The sequence below is a fragment of the Pongo pygmaeus genome, chromosome 8 (assembly GCF_028885625.2).
Source record: "Pongo pygmaeus isolate AG05252 chromosome 8, NHGRI_mPonPyg2-v2.0_pri, whole genome shotgun sequence".
Lineage (NCBI taxonomy): Eukaryota > Metazoa > Chordata > Mammalia > Primates > Hominidae > Pongo > Pongo pygmaeus.
The window spans coordinates 46,948,178-46,971,493 of record NC_072381.2 but is presented as its reverse complement, the minus strand read 5'-3'; the positions used below and the strand labels follow the sequence as shown (position 1 = coordinate 46,971,493).

General features: G+C 42.3%; 1 long non-coding RNA gene across 1 annotated transcript; it reads left to right on the top strand.

Moving 5' to 3' along the window:
- Positions 1–3,831: 3,831 nt before the first annotated feature.
- Positions 3,832–22,960, top strand: LOC129006322 (uncharacterized). Its single transcript, XR_008491971.1, has 5 exons — positions 3,832–4,035; positions 4,732–4,841; positions 9,540–9,605; positions 12,102–12,204; positions 20,075–22,960. It is a non-coding gene; the product is annotated as an uncharacterized LOC129006322 (long non-coding RNA).
- Positions 22,961–23,316: the final 356 nt, after the last annotated feature.

Sequence of the window (23,316 nt, the reverse complement as noted above, 5' to 3'; positions counted from 1 at the left end):
AGATGCCCCCCAGCTACTGCCAATGGCAGCAGAGCCATCCATTTTCCCTTTAGTGATCAAAGTTCACTTGGAATCTTTGACATAAGACAAACACATATAAGCAGATCAAAAACTTACTGCAGACAGAAAAAAGCTTTCTGATTTCAGGAAGAAACTGCTGTGGTAAACTCTTAATGCCATTAGATGAGCTTCTTGCACAGTTTCAGACGTGTTACCATAAGGATTGGTGAACTGTTCCATAGTCCTTGGTCAATTATTTGGTGCTGAAAGAAACCATCTACCTCCTAGAAGGTAACTTAGTTTCGGAGAGTAATTAATTTTGCTTGGGACAGAACAGGCTTTATTGTTTCTGGTCATCTATTCACACACGTTTTCAGCAAAAATAAATGGGAGGTTTGATTTGATATAAAATATTCCAAAATTAAGCAAGATATGGCCTCTAATTGTAAATATCCTCCTATTTCCTGGATTGGTGCTATTATCCAAGGGTTTTAAAATTTAGAAGTGGGAGTGAATATTAAAAAAAACCCACTAAGTTATTTCATTGGTACAAGAAGCGTCTGTTCCTTTATTAAAAGGGGGCAAATTCATTGGTAGGTCAATATCCTATTATCTGTTTGATTTAAATTAAATTATTAGATCAAGTGGAGAATTGCTAATCAAGCCATTAGGACCTGCCACCATTATATTTGGGTATTCCTTTAAATTAAATATTAATGAGCAGTAGGCTTCAATATTTGGACATATTGATACAGAGCCAAACCCCAGCCACCTAATCTACACCAACAGGAAAATAGAGAAGTTGTCGATTTTTGCACATTTTTCCTTTATAAACGTGCAGAAACTTCCATAATTTGCACGCCTTTTACCCATAATCCTGATTGCATCTAGAAAAACAAATCAAAGCAGTAATGTTGATGTTGTAGTTACTGTTGCTGTATTGTTTATATCTTCTGTTGTGGCCTGAATCTTACTACTACTTTCTGTTGCCTTCTGTTTTCTTAGTGTGTGGTGGGTCTCTTCCAAATACTCCTGAAGGAAAATTTACTTCTCCTGGCTATGATGGAGTCAGGAATTACTCGAGAAACCTAAACTGTGAATGGACTCTCAGCAATCCAAATCAGGAAAATTCATCTATTTATATTCATTTTGAAGATTTTTACCTAGAAAGTCACCAAGACTGTCAATTTGATTTCCTTGAGTTTCGAGTGGGTGAGTTCTAAGAACACATTCTCCCATTTATCTACAATATTCCTTTTATCTTTTTGTTGTTGTGGCTATTGTTGTTGTTGTTGTTTTGAGACAGGAGCTCACTCTCTTGCCCAGACTGGAGTGCAGTGGTGTGATCATAGCTCACTGCAGCCTCAACCTCCCAGGCTCAGGTGATCCTCCTGCCTCAGTCTCCCAAGTAGCTTGGACTACAGGCATGCACCACCATGTACAACTAATTTTTTAAATTTTTTGTAGAGATGGGCTCTCCCTATGTTGTCCAGGCTGGCCTCGAACTCGTGGCCTCAAGTGATCCTTCCTCCTTGGCCTCCCAAAGTGCTGGGTTTGCAGGCATGAGCCACCATGCCTGGCCTACAATATTCTTATGCTTGGAGACCACCAACAATGAAGGGAGTCAAATGGCTCTAACATAGGTACATATGGTCCAAAAGAACTCTGATCAAACAAAGCCATAATTCTGTGTATGCCCAGCTGAGGAAAACGAACCCCAGGAACAGTGAGTGAGGCAGATCACCGTACAACTAGACCCTGTGTTACAGTCGCTTGGTTTCCTGCCATGTGAGACCTCCCCAAGGGAGAGTCCACTACTATCAAGACTCCTTTCCAAGGACACTGGGAATTAGCATGCTCAGCACGTGTTGGCACTTTCCTGAACTTCCAGGATTTATAAAGGGGCTGTGAAATTCTACTGAGGCCTTAGGAGTTAAAAGAAGTTTTGCAATGTACCAGATGGAGAAACACATGTAAGCTATTTGGGGAAATAACCCCAAAGCAGTCATTTGTCTTTGTTTCTGTAACAGAAAAGGATTGCAGTGTACTCAATAAGCCATAATTCTCTTAAGAATTTTTAAAACTCTGTATTCAAGAAGGATGAATCAATTTTAATTCTTTTTTATAATCAAGTTGTAGTTTATTCATTACGTTGCTTCCGTGATTACGCTGACACCTTTTTCTCAGTAAATAAACAAGTAGATAGAGGAAGACAATAATATTGTAAATAGTATGTAATCATCCATACTGTCAAAGTGTTCCTGAGTTCTGTGTTATCCGAAAATTTAAAAGGAGGCTGGGCTTGGTGCGGTGGCTCACGCCTGTGATCCCAGCACTTTGGGAGGCCAAGGCGGGTGGATCATGAGGTCAGGAGATCGAGACCATCCTGGCTAACATGGTGAGACCCCGTCTCTACTAAAAATTCAAAGCATTAGCTGAGCGAGGTGGTGGGTGCCTGCAGTCCCAGCTACTCGGGAGGCTAAGGCAGGAGAATGGCATGAACCTGGGAGGCAGAGCTTGCAGTGAGCCTAGATCATGCCACTGCACTCCAGCCTGGATGACAGAGCAAGACTCTGTCTCAAAAAAAAAAAAAAAGTGCTCTTAAGATAGATAACTTGATTTTCTCTAACCTCTATAGTCTGGAATATTGTCTATTTGGCTCTCCTGTAAATGCTATATAGACAAGTAATATTCTTAACTTTAATTTTGAATTTCTTCACTCATGAGTTCTAATTCCATATACCCAACTTAGCTAGTCCTCTCACCTGATACCCCAGATGATAAATCTTTTTTTTTTTTTTTTTTTGAGACGGAGTCTCCCTCTGTCACCCCGGCTGGAGTGCAGTGGCTCGATCTCTGCTCACTGCAACCTCCGCCTACTGGGCTCCAGTGATTCTCCTGCTTCAGCCTCCTGAGTAGCTGGGATTACAGGCGTGCGCAACCACTCCTGGCTAATTTTTTTTTGTATTTTTAGTAGAGACAGGGTTTCAGCATGTTGGTCAAGCTGGTCTCAAACTCCTGACCTCGTGTTCTGCCCGCCTTGGCTTCCCAAAGTGCTGGGATTAACAGGCCTGAGCCACTGCACCCGGCCCCCCAGATGATAAATCTTATTGTTCCTGGATAAAGAAAATGTGGCACATATACACCATGGACTACTATGCAGCCATAATAAAGAATGAGTTCATGTCCTTTGCAGGGACACGGATGAAGCTGGAAATCATCCAGATCCTACCGCTCCTGCCATGCTGCATCACTGCCACTCACTGCAGCGAGCCCAGCTGTGGAACTGCAGGCTACAGCCTCCAGCATGCAGCAGGTGGCTCTTCCTTTCCTCCTTCCTTTTTTTTTTTTTTTTTTTAGATGGATTCCTGCTCTGTCACCTGGGCTAGAGTGCAGCGGCACGATCTTGGCTTACTGCAACCTCTGCTTCCTGGGTTTAAGCGATTCTCCTGCCTCAGCCTCTCAAGTAGCTGGAACTACAGGAGCACCACGCCCGGCTAATTTTTGTATGTTTAGCAGAGACGGGGGTTTCACCATCTTGGCCAGGCTGGTCTCGAACTCCCAAAGTGCTGGGATTACAGGTGAGTCACCATGCCCCGCGCCTTCCCCACTTCTAAGCCTGGCACACACCAACTGAACAGACAGAAGCATAACAGCCTAGAATGGCCTGACTCCTCCTTAGCATGCTTTATATACCGAGGTTCCTGGGTTGCCTGTTCTGATTGGATGAGAGTAAGCCTCAGGCTAACCAATCAGAACATGATAATAAAGTCCAATCAGAATAAGCCTAGAGGTTTCCTCTCATCCAATTAGAACATTGGCTGCTACGACAGCGACTGAAGCGCAGCTGGAGTGGTAAGATGGTGGACGAGCAGCTGCAGCGGCGCCATGCGCTGTTACACGGGGAAGGGAAGGTGGTTTCCCCTGACACAGCTGGAGGCCGGAGCCTGTGACACCCTGGCTCGCCTCACTGAAGCTGGTGGCTGTGACAGGGACTGCACGACTGCCAGAGTGGTAGAAAGGCAGCCGCGGTAGGTGCGTATCCTCAACTGCACTGCCCACAGTGGGGAACGGCTTGGGGGCGCTATTCCGGGCATCACTTCCTGCAGCCAGGAGCGAGTTGGGGGTGTTACCCAGGGCTGCGCTGCCCGGGGATGGAGGGGGGCTTGGGGCACTGTTACGGGCGTTATTTCTCCCGGTGTGGGGGCGGGTTGGGGTCTCTATTGGGTGCTGCAGTATTTGAGGTGGGGACCGGTTGGGGGCGCTATCAGGGGTTATACTGCCTGGGAGTGTGGGGGTGTTTGGGACACTATCGGGGGCTACACTGCCAGCAGCGGGTTAGGGGCGCAATCGGGGCTGCACTGCTGGTGGTGGCGGAGGTGGCCGCCACAGCAGTGGCCTCCAAGGAAGGAGCCAGGCTCCAGACTCTAGAAGGAGACCTCCTACTGCTCAGCGGGCACACAGTGTTTCCATGGGAATCATGAGCAGGGCAGGGCCCGTCATGGTTCCCGGGTCTGCGTACTCTTACTTTGTGTTGAGACAACCTGGGATCCCTGAGCACAGTCATGGGGTAGACATGGGGCACAGGCGTCATGGGAGGACAGGGCCCTGTGGGTGGAGACATTAGGAACGGAAACTAGCACTCGGGTTGGGGTGGGGGCGCAGGAGGGGCCAGGAGTTGGGTGGGGTGTTGGTGGCTGGGTCTGAGTTCTGCTGTTCCTGCTCTCCGAGGCGCCGCAGCCCCAGTGGGCCCAACGGTTCCTGTGGGTGGGGAGCCAGCCACCGTGGAGTCTCCAGTTCACTGAAACCTGTCACTGCCACCCAGTGGCCACCATGACAAGGTGAGGCTCTAACGTTACCACTCCCTGCATCATGTTCTAGGCTTTTCTGACTTTACTGGCCCAGCTGCTCTTTGCCAGAAGGAGGAGCAACCTGCCACACTCTGGAGGGTGGAGCCTGGAGCCTGGAGCCTGGGTGGCACGTTGGAGCAGTAGGTAGGAGGGCAGCCAGCTGTGGCCAGCTGTGGCAGGGCTGTGGCTGTGGCCAGGTGGTAGGAGCCTTGTAGGGAGCGCCGGTGCATCAAGGGCGACAGCAGCGGTGGTTGTATTGGCATTGGCCCTAGTGGTGGCAGCAGCAGCAAGTCTGGGGTCCTGGGAAGTGGGAGTAGGAGCGCTGCGGGGCCACCTGGCCTGGCATGGGTAGGAAGCTGTGGGTGCTGTACCGTGGGCCTCGGTGGCAGCAGTGGAGGTGCCGCCAGGACAAGGAGGAGTCCTCCTCCTTCTCCTGCAGAATCTGGAGGGCCCCATCCTTCTGCTGGCAGCTGAGCCAGGCGTGAGTGGAGCATTGTCTCAATCTTAACAAAATTTAGGGGTGACTGTGTATCTTTTTGCTTTTTGTTGTTGTTGTTGTTGTTGTGAAAAAGTCTTGAACTTTTTCAAATTTCGTGAATCAAGGAGGGGAAAAAAGGTATCATAATAGGCCTTCCGATTCCCTCACTCATTCTTTTTCCTTTCTTCCAGTCTTTCATTTTCATCATCATCATCATCTTCTTTATTTGCTTATGCTGCTGCTTCTATTTCTTGTTTCTATTCTTGTTTCTCCTCCACCACCTCCTGCTTTTGTTTGCTTTTTCCCAAGCAATGGCATTAACAACAAACCAAGACTGAGTTAAAAATAAAGTACTTGTCAGTGTGTTGTACTTGTCAGTGTGTTGTACTTTAAAAATAATTGGTCCATTACTATGTCTTAGAGATTTGCATAATTATTTAGTACTTTAATAGCTATGCTTTCCTGTTCTTGTTAACGCATTGTAAGCAGTTATTCAAGGAATAAAAAAAATGAAGCATCAAATAAAATATTGGTAGCAAACAGCCATTTCCTCTCTCTTACATATTAGTCTGGAGATATGCAAGAGGCATGGGGGTAATAAGTTCCAATTTAGGAGGTCATTAGGTAAACTATATTCCCTTCATGTTATTTCTCTGCCACTATTTTCAAGATTATTATCTGCGTGAGCAAACCTGGTTTGTCACCACATCTTTACAACAGGAAAAGGAAGCGGGGATCGTGCAAATAATGTTTTAAGGCCAAGATTCACAACCAAGAACAAGGCTTTATTAACTTTTGCCTTTAAGAACGTGCAGTATTGAGCCCTCTTTCCTAGTATTACAACCTTTGGTATGAACTCTTTTTTTAGTGATTGCTCTAGAAGTTTATGCATTTTATTGAATACTTTAAAGAAACAAATGTATAGTGTATCATTTTTCAAGCCCACAGAAATGGATTAAGGCCTATAATTTTGACACTTAAAATTATTTTTAAGTTTATGACATGTAAAATACTGTTGATACATGTAGGAATATGGATAAGTACCACCACATAGCTTATTTTGAAGAGACAGTGTCTAAATTTTTGTCGAGAGTAGATTGGTTGCAGTTTCTTAGGTGTGTTTCTCAGTACATTGCCTCAGTGTTTTAAAGCATAGAAATTTGGATTCTGTTTACCCTCATATGGTCCTTTGTTTAATGTTTCTGAGGACTAAAGACATCACAGCCCCCTTTAAGATTCAGTAATATTAATAAGATTTGTTATGTATAGGGTTAGAATCCAACAAACTAGAGAGGAAAATTGTTAAATTATATAGCTGTAGAGCAGGAAATGAAACCTAGGTTCTAAGCTCTAAGGGGGCCATGAACTACCATACAAGTGCATCAGTGACCGGGCGTAGCATAGAGTGGGCAGAACTACAGGATGGTTAAGAGAGTGAACTGTGGAGCCTAACTCTATGTGAACATGACTTTTTTTTTTTTTTTAACAGATTCTCGCTCTGTCTCCCAGGCTGGAGTGCAGTGGTGCAGTCTTGGGTTACTGCAACCACTGCCTTTCAGGTTCAAGGGATTCTTTTGCCTCAGCCTCCCGAGTAGCTGAGACTAGATAGGTGCATGCCACTACACCTAGCTAATGTTTGTATTTTTTGGTAGAGATGGGGTATCCCCCTGTTGGCCAGGTCTGTCTCGAACTCCAGACCTCAACTGATCTGCCTGTCTTGGCCTCCCAAAGTGCTGAGGCATAAGTCACTGCCTCTGGCCTGGAGGGTTACTGTTGAAGTATTATCTTTGTATCTCAAAGCAGGCCCTTCTGAAACTGATGACATGCAAAACTTGTCCTGAAGTCTTTGCAAGGTATAATCTTTTTACCTCCATTTTCCTACATACTGTTTGCATTTAATGGTTTCTTGTATTCCACAGACTGTGTTTTAGTATTTATAACTATAGTATTAAGAATTACTTTTCTATACTGAAAAGGAAAAATTGTATTGGCCTTTTCTTAACATATAAATGAACTTCACAAGCAACAATTTTTCAAATCAGTTTTCCCTTTTGTGAATCTCGATGTAGGTATATGACACACTTTCCCATTTAAGGTAAAGGTACACATTTATACCTTATCTCATAATAGTCATAAGTCAGGTTCTTATTGTGTGGTTAGTAGTGCAAATATTAATAATGTCATGTACTTAGTATTTAGAAGAATTCTGAAATAGCACTTGTTAATCTGTAACTTTTATGCATTTATTACTTTTTTGTAATTTTTTATAGTGTTCCCAAACTTGACACTCATAGGCTATTAGCAGTAGGTTTTACTTCTCTCTCTTCTGGCCTCGAGTACATAAGATGTATTTTCCTTAGGTTTAACATATAATATAAATTTAATTGTTCAGATTTTGAACAAAAAGGACCTATAGAATTATTGCTTACATTGATACCAGCCCAATTGTCCCATGGATGGGGTTTTGTTTGGATCAACCTAAGAGTTGACCCTGCTGTTAAACCTTGAAACTTGTATCTGTTTTATCTGAGTTCTCTCCTCAAAAAAAGACCTTCAGGAAGTATCAAATAACTGAAACATACCAGATCACCGCACCAAATGCCTCATGCCCCTCCCTAATTTCTGTTCTCTTATACGTTATTATATTTCTTTCCTGACCCTAGTTTTAGTCAAGGAGATAAATTTGAGACTGAGACCCCATCTCCTGGGCTGCAGCACCAGGTTAAAGCTTTCTTCCTTGGTAATACTTGTCGCCTCAGTGACTAGTTTCTGTCTGGTGAGCAGCAGGACCTGGACCAAACCCTTGGTGTTTGGGTAATAACATGAACAACCATCTTAACTGTTACTCTTCACTGAAATTTTACTTTTTAATTACTGGCCTCTTCTTTATTATCTATCATTCCTTTGACCTCACATCTCTTTTTTCTTTGACTTTACAGTCAAAGAACTTAATGCTCCCTAAATCCAAATATTAAGGTTAAAAAAAGGAAGGAAATGTTTGCAGAGAAAGTATGTTTTGCAAGTGAATTAAAGATGGATTCATAGAGGTTTATAGATTTACCTAGAGTTTTGAGTTCAGGTGAGTTTTCACAATATGCAGTAAGTTGAAAGGAATCCCAAGATAATTATGACATAATAAAGCTAGATACTGGAAACCAAAAAGATTTCACCTCAGTATGGCACTTGTAATTCAAGAATAGTAGCCACCAAATGAATTTTTCAGACTGTAATCATTACTCTTTAAAAATTAAGAGAAAGTTTATTTATAACTTTTATTTAACTTTTATTTTATTTAAATTTAACTTCTGAATTAAATTTAACTTCTGAATTTATTTATCAATAGACAGGACAAAATAGATGAGCATCTGCTTCCCTTCCCCCTAGGCAATGTATTCTTACCAAAATGTAATACATTTTTATTTATACTTGAAGGCAGTGTTTTTCAGTCTTTTCTATGTTAGTAGCTGAGATCTTTAAGGACAGAAGGTGTATGTTGGGTGCAGCTTGTGGTCTTAATCCTTACTGGAGCTCCGATATCTTAGATTCTTTCTTTCCTATTTGTGAATAAACTTCTGCTCCAGTAGGATAAGCCTGTTTACCATGTGACTGCCTAACAGATCTGTTGCTTTATGTCCCAGTTTTTAGAAGCAAGCAGATTATATTACCTGGATTAAAATGTTTTTTGATACTAAAGGTAGTATCTTTCATTTTTACTTATGAGTTACTTTAAGTACAACTTTGATTAAATTATGGGGATGGAGTTTCTGTAGCTTTTACCATAGTGAAAATGGAAAGCAGGGAGCATTCCACAGCAAACCCTGAACTTATTTATAGAGAGTTAATTGTCTAAGCAAAGCAAGCATTCACGCTGGTGTGTCTGTTTGTCAGTGACAGGTGAGCATGGTACTTCAAACATAATTGTGCTTCTTCAGGTTCCAATATCCAGTGATTTTACCATACAGTTACAGTAACTAATATTAAATCCACAAACCTACTTTGGTCTACTCTGTATTTGTATTTTAAAATAATAATTTTTAGCTGCCTAATAGAAGTGTTATATTTTTTTTTGAATTAGTATTGTTTCCATTGAGTTAAAAGAATCATTTTTTACGTTTATTATATCTTAAAAGTGATTGCATTGTTATCTAGATTCTCTTTTGTCTTTCAGTGTGAGTTTTTATTGGTTTATTACATGTTTATTCTCTTTTTAGGAAGCCATCATTCTTTAGAAGGCAGTGACAGAACAGGACCAGCAGAAATTGAAGGAGCAGCAGAAGGTTAGGAGAAAAACAGATTTTATGTGTTACTGTATTTGTTGTACATATATATTTTTTCCCTTGAGATGGAGTCTCGCTCTGTCGCCAGGCTGGAGTGCAATGGCGTGATTTCAGCTCACTGCAACCTCCGACTTCCTGGTTCAAGCATTTCTTCTGCCTCAGCCTCTCGAGTAGCTGGGATAACAGGCAGGCGCCACCACACCCAGCTAATTTTTGTATTTTTAGTAGAGACAGGGTTTCACCATGTTGGCCAGGATGGTCTTGATCTCCTGACCTTGTGATTTCGCCCACCTTGGCCTCCCAAAGTGCTGAGATTACAGGCGTGAGCCACCATGCTTGGTCTGTTGTATGTTTATTCTGTTTTACAGATTATATTATTCTTAAAACACCTCACTTGGAAATAAAAGATGATTCTTTTGGTATGGTTTCCTAGGCAACAAGTTGTTTTAAGTTACAAGAGGTAATGTATCTCTTTACAATATTGATCAATAAAGCCCATGAGGATGAAAACTAAGTGGTGCCTGAAGGTCTTCATGATGCAAAGTACTGTTTTTCTGATCGTGGTTCTTATTATAAATTGTAACTTCCTAAGTATGTGTGCTTCATTACTTGTTGATGTCTAAATCTGGCCTAGTAGTCAGTGCACATGGTAACAGATGGTAAAGCTAGGTGACAACCTTTAATAATAGGAAAATAGAACATTCTCTTTAATGAAGATTTACTGACATTTTTAGGTACAACAGTTTCCTGCTGACAGCTCTTCAAGTGCTTGTCCATCTTCTCTGGGATACTGGGGCTTTAGTTAAGGGATACTCGAGTGTTGTCAGTAAATTGGTTTATGTACATAGATATGTTTTTACAGTTCCTCTTCCTGCATCCAGTGTTTAATTTTTCTGTTATGCTTCCAATTAAGTTTATTTAATTATTTAAGCTCTCTCTAAAAGTAGAATTAATTCAACTAAATTAAAGGGGCTAATTTTTACTAGGCATTTAATTCATATGCTATTTACGGAAAAACTATCTGGGTTTTAAAAAGCTGCTTTAGATTTTGCCATCTTAGTATGTCCTTATGTGGTGTCTTGTTTTATTTTTTATTTTTTTATTTTGGTAAAAATATACATAATATAAAATAACACTTTTAACCATTTTTAAGTGCACAGAGGTCCCTGGTGTTAAGCACATCCGCATTGTTAGCCATCACCACTCTCCATCTCCAGAGCTTTGTCATCGTTGTAAAGTGCAGCTCTGTACTCCATAAACAATAGCTCCCCATTGAACCCTCGTCCTGGCCCCTGGCAATTACTATTCTGTTTTCTATGAATTTGTTTATTCTAGATACCTTATATAAGTGGACTTGTACAATATTTGTCCTTTTCTGTCTGGTGTATTTCACTTAGCATAATGCTATCAAGGCTCATTGATAACACTATCAGAATTTCCTTTTTTTAAAAAAATTTTTATTTGTAGAAGCGAGGTCTTGCCATGTTGCCCAGCCTGGTCTCAAAATTCTGTGCTTAAGCGACCTGCCCGCCTTGACCTCCCAAAGTGCTGGAATTACAGGTGTAAGCTGCTGAACCTGGCAAGATTTTTTTTTATGGCTGTATAATATTCTGTGTGTGTGTATATTACATTTTCTTTATCCATTCGCCTACCGATGGGCATAGGGTTGGTTCTACCTTTTGGCCACTGTGAATAATGCTACTGTTAAACGGGTGTACAAATACCTGTTTGAGTCCCTGCTCTTAGTTCTTTTGGGTATAGCGCTTAAAGGGTGTTGTTGGATCATATAATTCTATGCTTAATATTTTAAGGAACTGCCAAACCATTTTCCACAGTGGGCTGTACCATTTTACATTCCAAAAAGCAATCCATAAAGGTTACAATTTATCTATATCATTGTTGACAGTTAATATTTTATGTTTATGTATTGTATTTTTATGGTGTTTGAAATTCATCTGAGGGTTTTCATGATACCAAAATATTAGAAAACGTTTTCAAAAAAATGCCTTATTATAAAGACTTTTACATGTTACTTGATGCCCTGTGATCTATTTTCTCACTAAGAAGAGGAACTTCTCTTCACCCAGCCTCATTCCACTGCACCCACTCTTTTTTGTGTCGGGTTGTGCAGGGGAGAAAGGGAGGTTGGCACCTGTTTCCTGTGTTGTTGTGGTAGCCCATCACTGGGTTGTAAAGCGCCTTGCCTCCTCTTTTACTTGGGAGAAATGCGTTGATGCTGGGTGCCATATGGATTTATTTTGGGAGTGATACTGTTCTAATTTTATGGAAATAATACTAGATAGAAAGTTAGCGGATGGATTCTGTATCTGATGAGAGTTTTGGACAAATCGAATACCTAGTTTCTGAGTCTTATTTTTCCTCTGATGGAAGACAAGTGTAAATTAGCCAGCTGGTAAAAAAACTCTCACAGCTCTGGATATGGGTTTAGGACACTCGATTTCTACCACTTACTTTCTTACTACTTTTCTTGCGCAGTGATCATGGCCAAAGTTGCAGTGTCCCCCTGCTCATTGAAGATGAGGAGTTCTCAGAGAGCGGGATGGTTGTGACATTCCTCATGTCAGCTCTCGAGTCCATGGTGAGACCTTTTGTTCTAACAGTCTATATTTGAGTAGGACTGGGCTATAGATAAGGTTGATTTGTTTTTTGTAGAACATGTAATTTTATGGTTTTTTCTTTATAATGAGTAGTTCTTTTTCTTGAATAGTAGCTGTGGTCAAATACGTCCAACCAAATGCAGAGATTCTACACCAGTTTTCGGACAATCTGGATACCAACTGGGTATCTCACAGTTCCATTCTCACACTACCTGGAGTTAGTGCAGACCCCTCAGGATAGGGGCTCAGTCCCACAAGACTACCCTCACTTCACATGCCAGTTGCAAACCCTAGGTTGTTAAGTGTACTTTTGACCAACCAGTTAGAAACTGGGGTCTCATGACCCCCTTCTTTGGTTGAATCATTTGCTAAAAAAGTTTGCAGAACTCAGAAAAACAGGTTCTTTTCTTTTTTTTTTCTGAGATACATAGTCTCACTCTGTTGCCAGGCTGGAATTCAGCAATGTGATCAAAGCTCACTGTAGCCTCGAACTCCTGGGTCAAGTGATCCTCCTGCCTCAGCCTCCCAATGAGACTACAGGCCTACACCACCATATCTGGCTATATTCTTTTATTTTTTGTAGAGATGGGGTCTTGTTATGTTGCCCAGGCTGGTCTCAAATTTCTGGGCTCACATTATCCTCCCATCTCAACCTCCAAAGTGCTGGGATTATGAGCGTGAGCCACTGGGTCTCACCAATTGACTTTCTGTTACTGGTTCATTGTAAAGGATATATCTCAGAAACAGCCAGTGAAAGAGATGTACATGCTGGGCTCATGCCTGTAATCTCAGCACTTTGGGAGACTGAGGTGGGAGCATTGCTTAAGCTCACGAGTTTAAGACCAGGCTGGGCAACATGGTGAAACCTCATCTTCACAAAAAAAAAATTTATAAAAATTAGCCTGGTGCAGTGACATGTGCCTACAATTCTAGTTACTCAGGAGGTTGAGGTGAAAGGATGGCTTGAGCTAGGGAGGCATAGGTTGCAGTGATCCACGATTGTGCCACTGTAGCCTGGGAGACAGAGCCAGACCCTGTCTCAAAAAAAAAAAAAAAAAAAAAGTAATAAAAAAGATGCACAGGGCAAGGTATGTGGGGAGGGGCACAGAGCTTCCATGCCCTCTGTTGGGCATGTTACCCTCCCAGTATCCCCCTTGTGTTCAGGAACCCAGACACTCTCCAAACCCTGTTGTTTAGGGTGTTTCTGAAGGCTTCATTAGGTAGACATGATTGATGAAATCATTGACCATTGGTGATTAAGTCAGTCTTCAGCCACTATTTCTTCCTGGAGCTCAGTGGGTGAGGCTGAAAGTTTCCAGCCTCTAATCACATGGTTTGTTCTGGCAACCAGCCCTCCTCCTGAAGCTGTCTGAGAGCTTTCAGTCACCCAGTCATCTCAGTAACATCATCAAATGCATTCTTACTATGGTGGAGATCCCAAAGGTCTTAGAGGGTCTTGTGTTAGAAACCTGGGACTAAGACCAAATATTGAAACAAAAGATGGTCCTATCACCTTTATCACTGAGAACTTTATGAGAACTTTAGAAGCTTTGTGCCAGGACTAGGGGCAGAAACCAGATGTGTATTTCTTTTTTTTTTCTTTTGGACACAGTCTCTCTCTTTCACCCATACTGGAGTGCAATGATGCAGCCTCAACCACCTGGGCTCAAACAATTCTCCTGCCTCAGCCTTCGAAGTATGTGGGACTACAGGTGCACATCATCCATGCTCAGCTAATTTTTGTATTTTTTCGTAGAGATGGGATCTTGTTACATTGCCGAGGCTGGTCTTGAACTCCTGGGCTAAAGCAACCGTTTCACCTCAGCCTCTCAAGTAGCTGAAACTACAGATGCATACCACCATGCCCAGCCAATTTTTTCTTTTCTTATTTCTTTTGGTTTTTGTTGTTTAGTTGGGGATCTCACTATGTTTTCCAGGTTGGTCTCGAACTCCTGGCCTCAAGTGTTTCTCCGCTTTGACCTCCTAAACTGTTGGGATTACAGGTGTGAGCCACGACCACTGTGTCCAGCAGTCACAAGGGTTTTTATGAGAAAGAGGGAGGCAAGAGACTCAGAATTGGAGGAGATGTGATGATGGAAGCAGAGGTCAGAGAGGGAGATTTGAATATGTTTCGCTTGTGGCTTTGAAGATACAGTTAGGGGCCATGAGCCAAGAAATGGGGGTGGCTTTTAGAAGCTGGGAAAGGCAAGGGAACCCATCCTCTCTGGAGCTTCCAGAAGGAATGCAGTCCTGCTGACACCTTGACTTTAGCCTTAATTGACCTATTTTGGACTCTGGCTCCCAGAACTGTTAGGTAGTAGATTTGTCGTGTATTAAGGCACTCAATGTAGGGCAGTTTGTAACAGCAGCAAGAAGAAATGAACATGAACCCAGGGCTGGTGGCCCACACCTATAATTCCAGGTATTTAGGAGGCCGAGGCAGGAGGATTGCTTTGGCCCAGGAGTTCAAGACAAACCTGGGGAGCATAGTGATGCTCTCTATATTTTTTAAAAAATTAGCAGGTGTGGTGGCATGCACCTGTAGTCTTTAGCTACTAGAGAGGCTGAGGCAGGATGATTGCTTCACCAGTGAGTTTGAGGTCTCAGTTGTGATCGTGCCATGGCACCCCAGCCTGAGTGACACAGCAAGATTTTGTGGAAAAAAAAGAGCGAGCATGGCAGGAATGGGGACAGATGGCAATATTAAATAGAGTGGCCAGGGTTGCCCTAAGTGAAAATTTATCAAAGACTTGAAGGGGGGGAAGCAACTGGCCAAGGTGCTGAGGTAAGAGCATAGTAGGCAGAAACAATAGGATAAAGATGCTAGGAGGGAACTCAGTGGTGTGTCTGATCAGTAAAGATAGTGTAAGCTCTGGGAGGCTATTGCGGGGCTTTGGCTTTTACTCTGACTGAGATGGGAACTGCGGGAGGGTTCTGAGCAGAGAGGCAACATGATCTGTCTCCTGATTTAAAAGCATCCCTTGGCTGCTGAGTTGAGAAAGATTGTGGGAAGATTTGGGTAGAAGCAGGGAGGCCAAGCTGTGGCAACATCCAGGCGGGAGATAAGTGTTTTTGACCAGGGTCATGGCAATGGTGAGAGATGGCTGATTTTTTTGTTTTCTTTTTTTTTTTTTTTTTTTTGAGATGGAATCTCGCTCTGTCACCCAGGCTGGAGTGCAGTGGGGAGATCTGAGCTCACTGCAACCTACACCTCCCAGGTTCAAGAGATTCTTCCACCTCAGCCTCCTGAGTAGCTGGGACTACAGGCGCCTGCTACCACACCCGGCTAATTTTTGCGTTTTTTTGTAGAGATGGGGTTTCACCATATTGACCAGGCTGTTCTCGAACTCCTGACCTTGTGATCCACCCACCTTGGCCTCCCAAAGTGCTGGGATTACAGGCGTGAGCCACCGTGCCTGGCCCTGAGAGATGGTTGATTCTTGTTGAAATACTAAGTAATTAAAAAAAAAAAAAAAACAGTACTGCCTTTCCCAATTATATGAAGTACGGGATGCTAGATTAAGGAAACCTTAAGTCAGGCCGGTGCAGTGGCTTTTGCCTGTAGTGCCAGCACTTTGGGAGGCAGAGATGGGGGGATTGTTTGAAGTCCAGGAGTTTGAGACCACCCTTGGCAACATAGCAAGATCTCCTCTCTACACAAATAAATAATAATAAAATACAATTATCCAGACATGGTGGCATGTGTCTGTAGAATCAGTTACTCCGGTTATCGAGGTGGGCAGCTGTCTTGAGGGTGGGAGTTTTGAGGCCAGCTTGGGCACATAGCAAGGCTTCTCTCTCCACACACACAAAAAAAAGTAGCTGGGAGTTGTGATGCTCACTTGTAGTCCTGGCTATGGTGAGGCTGAGGCAGGAGGATCCCCTGAGACCCTGGGCATTTGTAATGAATTTAGCATTCATCATTTGACTGCATGACTGATCCCTAGAGCTGTAATTTTACTAATTAATTTTTCAGATACTACCCAGCCAGCAACTGAGCCTAACCGGGAACACACCCTCAACCATTCAGTGGTCCTTTTTTTTTTTCTCTAGTCCTCCTGAAAGTCGATTACTCTCAGAAGGTGATGAAAACTTGCATTACTTTTGTTTTTCTTCCTAGAGACAAGCTCCTGCTCTGTCACCAGGCTGCAGTGCAGTGGCTTGATTATGCCTCACTGCAGCCTGAAACCCCTGGGCTGAAACAATCCTCCAACCTCAGCCTCCCAAGTAGCTGGGACTACGGACGTTTGCCCCTGTGCCTAGCTAACTTCTTTATTTTTTATTGTTGAGACGGGATCTTGCTGTGTTGCCCAGGATGGTGTCAAACTCTTGGCCTCAAGTGATCTCTCTGCCTCAGCTTCCCAAAGTGCTGGAATTATACACAGGCCTGAGCCACCAGTGCTCAACCCCCATTTTGTTTCTTTCTTTTTTTTGAGATGGAGTCTAGCTCAGTTGTCCAGGCTGGAGTGCAGTGGTGCCATCTCAGCTCACTGCAACCTCCACCTCCCTGTTTCAAGCAATTCCCCTGCCTCAGCCTCCCGAGTAGCTGAGTTTACAGGCGCATGCCACCATACCTGGCTAATTTTTGTTTTATTTTTAGTAGAGACGTGGTTTCACCATGTTGGCCAGACTGGTCCTGAACTCCTGACCTCAGGCAATTGGCCCACCTTGGCCTCCCAAAGTGCTGGGATTACAGGTGTGAGCCACTGCATCTAGCCCTTTTTATAATAATACTTTTATTGAAATATGATTAACATATCATACAATTCATTTATGAAAGTATGCAATTCAGGCCGCGTGTAGTGGCTAATTCCTATAATGCTAAGACTTTGGGAGGCTGAGGTAGGTGGATTGCTTGAGTTCAGGAGTTTGAGACTAGCCTGGGCAACATGGCAAAACAGCATCTCTAGAAAAAATACAAAAATTAGCTGGGTGTGGTGGCTCATGCCTGTAGTCTTAGCTACTTGAGGACATGATGCTGGAAGATCACTTAAGCCCAGAAGGCATAGGTTGCAGTGAGACCAGATGGCGGTACTGCACTAGTGTGGGTAACAGAAGGAGACCATGTTGAGAGAGAGAGAGTGTGAGAGGAAAGAAGTAGAGAGGGAGAGAGAGAGAAAGGAAAGAAAGAAAGAGAGAAATTCAGTAGTTTTTAGAATATTCATGAAGCTGTGCATCCATCACTACAGTCACTTTTAGTAGTGATTACCCATTTATGAGTTACCCACTTATGAGTGAGAAACCCTCACCTCTTAGCCACTACCTCCTACTTCCCCCATGTTCTGTGTCGTCATAGGCAACCACTGATTTATTTTCTTTCATTGTAGTTTTGCCTCATCTGGACCTTTAATAGAAATAGAATTGTACAGTATGTGATCTTTTGTAGTTTGCTTTTTTTTCTCTTAGCACAATGTTTTCAAATTTCTTTCATGTTATAGTGTGTATCAGTATTTCTTACCTTTTGCAAGAAATACTTACCAAAGACTTCAGTGAAATGGAAATTTTATTTTAACTTGTAACCTGAGAAATAACTGTCAAAAAAATTAGAGAAATTACCACATCAAAGCTTTAAAATCTTGAACCTAAAAATGAAAACCCTGGTGCACCTAAGAACCACAAGCCCACTGGTCAAGGTGAACAAAACTAAATATAAAACAAAATGCAACCAAGAAAACCAAACTCAGGATTATTCAGTGTTCTGTAATGCTATTTTATCTTGGGACTCACAGAAAATAGTTGTTATTATTATTATTCTTACTTTTATATGGAGTCTCACTGTCACCCAGGCTGGAGTGCAGTGGCACGATCTCGGCTCACTGCAACTTCTGCCTCTGGGGTTCAAGTGATTCTCCCGCCTTAGCCTCCAGAGTAGTTGGGATAACAGGCACGCTCCACCAAGCCTGGCTAACTTTTGTATTTTTAGTAGAGATGGGGGTTTCACCATGTTGGCCAGACTGGTCTCAAACTCCTGACCTCATGCAATCGGCCTGCCTCGGCCTCCCAAAGTGCTGGAATTACAGGCATGAGCCACTGGACTCAGCTGAAAATAGTTAATTTTATGTATATTCCAAGTCAGAATACATTTTGTTTTTAAATATTTGATGACTTTACAATACTATATTAACTCTTAAATGAATTAATACGAGTTTAGATATAAAGAGTATGTTTATGTTGACTAAAAATTTTTTACATATATGAAAGTAATGTCATACAATAGTTTTTATACTTGTAGAATACTTTGAAATATATATTAGCTAATATTTTATATTCATTTTGGATTTTTGCATTATTGTTAGATCCACAGAAAACTAATATTTTGTGAATACCCAAATCAAAAGCATTTTGATGGATGCATTCATAAATAGCATTTTATTTAAAAAGAACACTAATTAAAGCTTCACACCATTTTATGATTCATCAAACACAGTAACTGAATACTGGCATATAGCAACATTACAGAGGTTAGCCTTAGATAAAACTCATAGCACATTTTAAAAAGGGTAAAAGGAAGAAAAGGAAAAAGGAGACAAGGCTGTATAAAGATTTTAAAAACAAACATCATATGTCTGGACCACAACTATTCATGCCATTGACTTTGGAGACTTGTATTTTGTGAAAAGCGTTTTGTAAATAGAGGACTCATAAGTGGTGTAAGGCACCTAGTACACTACAATGGCGCAGACGTGACAGATATTCAATAAAATGATTTTAACTTTTACTGATACATGTTATCTTTGTTGTTCATTTATTAAACTAATGCAAATCAGCCAGTAGATGGAGTGGCATTGACCTGTAAAACTTCTAAGATCCCATCCAAGCTTAGTATCCTGTGAAATTCTCCATAATTTATTGTCTATTCCAATCAACATTTAGCATAAACTACAAGCTAATTTTGTTAATCATCCTTCTATGTTTATGTGTTCACTTGAAATGGGCCTATGTGGCCTTTATCTTCACATAATTTAATAACTTATTAAATTAATAATTTAAACCCTAATATCTACATAATTTAATAACTTTGTTATAAACCTGATGTTTCATAAAATTACGTCTTATCAAATATTTTCTGGTAGAAGAATTACACATTTTTGCTTAAACTTTCCTGACTCTCCATTGCCTGCTGAATACAGTAAGTTCTCAGTGTGAGGATTTAATACGTTCTTGAAAACTGTGACCTACAATTAAGGCAACCTTACCATAGTCTAATTGATAGAAATAGTTAAGTTTCTATGGCATATTTCTGGTCACAAGAACATCACCAAACTTAGAAAGGCCTAAAACACTTCCAGTATTAAATACTGAAACAAATGTGAGCTCTACATACATTTAAGAAAAATTAGGCCAGGCGTGTTGGCTCACGCCTGTAATCCCAGCACTTTGGGAGGCCAAGGTGGGAGGATCTCTTGAGGTCAGGAGTGTGATACCAGCCTGGCCAACATGGCGAAACCTTGTCTCTACTAAAAATGCAAAAAATTACCCGGGCATGGTGCCACATGCCTGTAATCCCAGCTACTTGGGAGGCTGGGGCGGGAGAATCACCTGAATCTGTGAGGTGGAGGTTGCAGTGAACTGAAGTCGAGCCACTGCACTCCAGCCTGGGTGACAGAGCAAGACTCCATCCCCCCCCCCAAAAAAAAAGATAAAGAAAAATTAATAAAAACGTTACCAGGCCACCCTGATGAAATAACTGGGAAAGATCTTTTTATTACTGTGTTTCTTTCGTTTCTTTATTTGTAGGCATAGCTGCATAAAGAAACAAGATGGCCCACCAGCACCAGGGCTTCTCCACCCCTGACCAGATACCAGGAGATAAGATCCCTAACCAGCACAAACTTTTTTTTTTTTTGACAGAGTCTCACTCGGTCGTCCAGGCTGCAGTGCAGTGGCACCATCTTGGCTCATTGCAACATCTGGCTCCCAGGTTCAAGCGATTCTCCTGCCTCAGCCTCCTGAGTAGCTGGAATTAACAGGTGTATGCCAACTTATCCGACTAATTTTGTTGTGTATTTTTTTTTTTTAGTAGAGACTGGGTTTCACCATGTGGCCATGCTGGTCTTGAGCTCCTTACCTCAGGTGATCCACATGCCTCAGCCTCCTAAAGTGCTGGGATTATAGGCGTCAGCCACCGCTTCTGACCTAGATCATTAACATATCACTATGATACTAAAATTCCCTCTCCCAAAGAAAATCTTGCCATTTTGTGACATGGGTTGTATAAAGATGTATGTTTATATGCTCTGAACCTGTGCACCTAGAGTTCCACCCTGCCCATGCTAACATTGTTCTCCCTCCCTGTACCTAGTTCTTAAAAACTCCATGCCTTCCATTTTTCAGGGAAAGGGTGTCTTTAGAGCAAGAACTCTTTTCTTCTCCATCCCAGGCAGGAAAACAAATGTGCTTGGCCTTGTTTCTGATTGGGTTTTCTTGCTTTGCGACTAATACAAAGCAGGAAAACTCCCTTTATCAGTGATAAAAACAAGTAAGATTATTATTTACCCACCTATTCTAGCTAAGGGTCATGGGTGGCCGGAGTCTCTCCTAGCAACTCAGGGCGCTAGGCAGAACCAGCCCTGGATCTGGAATAGGGTACCATCATATGGCAGAGTGTACACACACACACACACACAGCTCAAATGGGGACTATTTAGAAATGATAGTTCACATAATGGGCACATCTTTGAGATGTGGGAGGAAACTGGGAGTACCCAGTGAAAACCCATGTGGACCTGGGGAGAATGTGTAAAGGACACACAGGAAGTGGCCAGCTGGGAAATGATTGTTTTTTCTTATCAACATTACAATGAAATGATACTGAATGAAATGACATTATTCAAGTACCTGCTGTAATAGTCAGACTCCTTCATATAAAATTCAAAGCCCTCTACACTCGGGCACTACATTAGACTTCCATCCTACACCTACATTCTAGCCACTGTACTACACATCATTTACCAAAGGCGCTGTACACTTCTGTGCTACCAAACATTTGCCAGTCTGGTTCCCTCTGCATTTCAAGATTACACACCCCTGATAATCCTGCAAAGCCTTTCCTATCAATTTTTCTGTGAAGCTTTTTAGAATCCACCACCACTCCCACCATCACCCCAACTCCCTGAGAGGGCAAATTTCTCTCTCCGTTTGGCAGCCACTTTTATTAAAGCATTTTTCACTGATACTATGAGTCTGCCTTCTCCTTTGGGAAACTTTCTCAGACTCCCATACCCAGAGTTAAGCACTCCGTATTTGCCCACCTCGGTCCCTGGTATGTAATTCTACTCCAGCATAGAACAGAGAAGCCAGAATCATCTTTCTGTAAAATTCTGTCTTCTGTTAGACCTTGTGTCCCTTGAGGATGTCATTCATCATTGTTTCCCCAGGGCCTTGCACACCTTACTCTGGGCCTCCAGCTTAGCCTGTTTCCATGCAGGCTGCCCATGGCTGATGCCAACCAGTCCTGTCCCTCTATATCCAAGCACCAGACTTCCTTACTGACCCTTTGCAATTTCAGACCCTCCATCACCCTCCTGTATCCTGCTGGAGATTTTGGAGCATCGGAGCATCTCAGCATCTCTGGGGCAGCTCGTAGGCATCAGGGAGGGGCAGGCAACAAAGCCCACATAGACCCTTACAGGTATCTCAGGATCTCCCAGTGGGATCCTCTTTTCCCCATCCCATTCCTTAAAATTCTGCTGACTCCCCTACTTCTTCCTTCAGCTCAGCACTTAGCTGGAGTTGCCCCAAAGGTGACCACAGAGGAATTTTCACAAGGGACTGTCCCAGACTGTTCTGAGATGAAGGGGGTTAGGATTCCAAAGAAGTAAACTCTAAACCATGGTATGATGAGCCCAAAGCATTTCTTAAGGGATGTACACACAGTGAGGGCTGCAGCTCATCTTATTGGGAGAAAAGGAGACCAAGGATGCTTTGTCTAGGTATCTCTGCAGTGAGGGGTCTGGTTATGCAGTTTATAGGAGAGTTTAAGGAATCTGTCCCAGGACCAGGGATACTTTCTTTTAGTGTTTTGAATTACAACCTAAACACAACACCTTTACTTACGTCTGCGAATGTTCAGGACCCTGGCTTGGGTCCAAGTCTGCAGGGGAAAGCATGCAGGTGTCCAGGCCACAGAATAACAGAGCAGTCAAGCGTCTGTGTATTCTTGGTCAAACAGGTTGCAGAATATAGTCCTCAGGTATATGATAAAAAAGAATTAGACATCAAGTCATTAAAAGACATATAGGAACCCTAAATGCTTATTGTTAAGTGAAAACCAGTCTGAAAAGGCTTTCTATGTTGTATGATTGCAATTATATGACATTCTGGGAGAGGCAAAACTATTGAGCCAGTCAAAGGACCAGTGGTTGCTGAGAGTTGAGGGGAAAGGAGGGATGGCAGGTAGAGAGGTGATTTTTAGGGCAGTGAAAGTACTCTCTAGGGTACTGTAATTTGTCAAAATGCAGAGAATGGAAAACAGTGAACAGAAAACACAGAGTAAACCCTAATATCAACTCTGGACTTCAGTTAATAATAATGTACCACTATTGGCTCATCAGTTGTAACAAATGAACCATAATGATGCAAGATGTTAATAATTGGTGAACCTGTGGAGGATGGGGGGGTAAAGGTTTATATGAGAGTTCTTGGTACTTTTTGCTCAATTCTTCTGTAATCCTAAAGCTACTCTTAAAAATGAAGTGTATTAAGTAAATAAATAAGTAAATAACCAACCAACCGAGGAACATCTTGTTTCTGTACTAAGATGTTCTTTTGTTAGTCGTGTGTTTCTGACTGAACCTGTAAATCACCATTAATGAATATTTGAATTGCTTTTATACGTCCTTAATATATTTTAAATTATGGTAACTGTGACCTGAAATTAAGGACTAGTATTCTTGGTTCTCTTGACGTCTGAAGCCAAAAGGGCCTCGAACGACCTAAACTGGTTTCCATCCCCACTCTGCTTCCACAGGTGAGGCACCTTAGCAGACAGTCCTCCCTGTCAGGGGGGCCAGGCACAGTTCCTGCTTATTCTTAAGTAGTAAGATCTGCTTCCCTACCAGCTCTTGGAATTATTCACCAAACCCCTCACATCC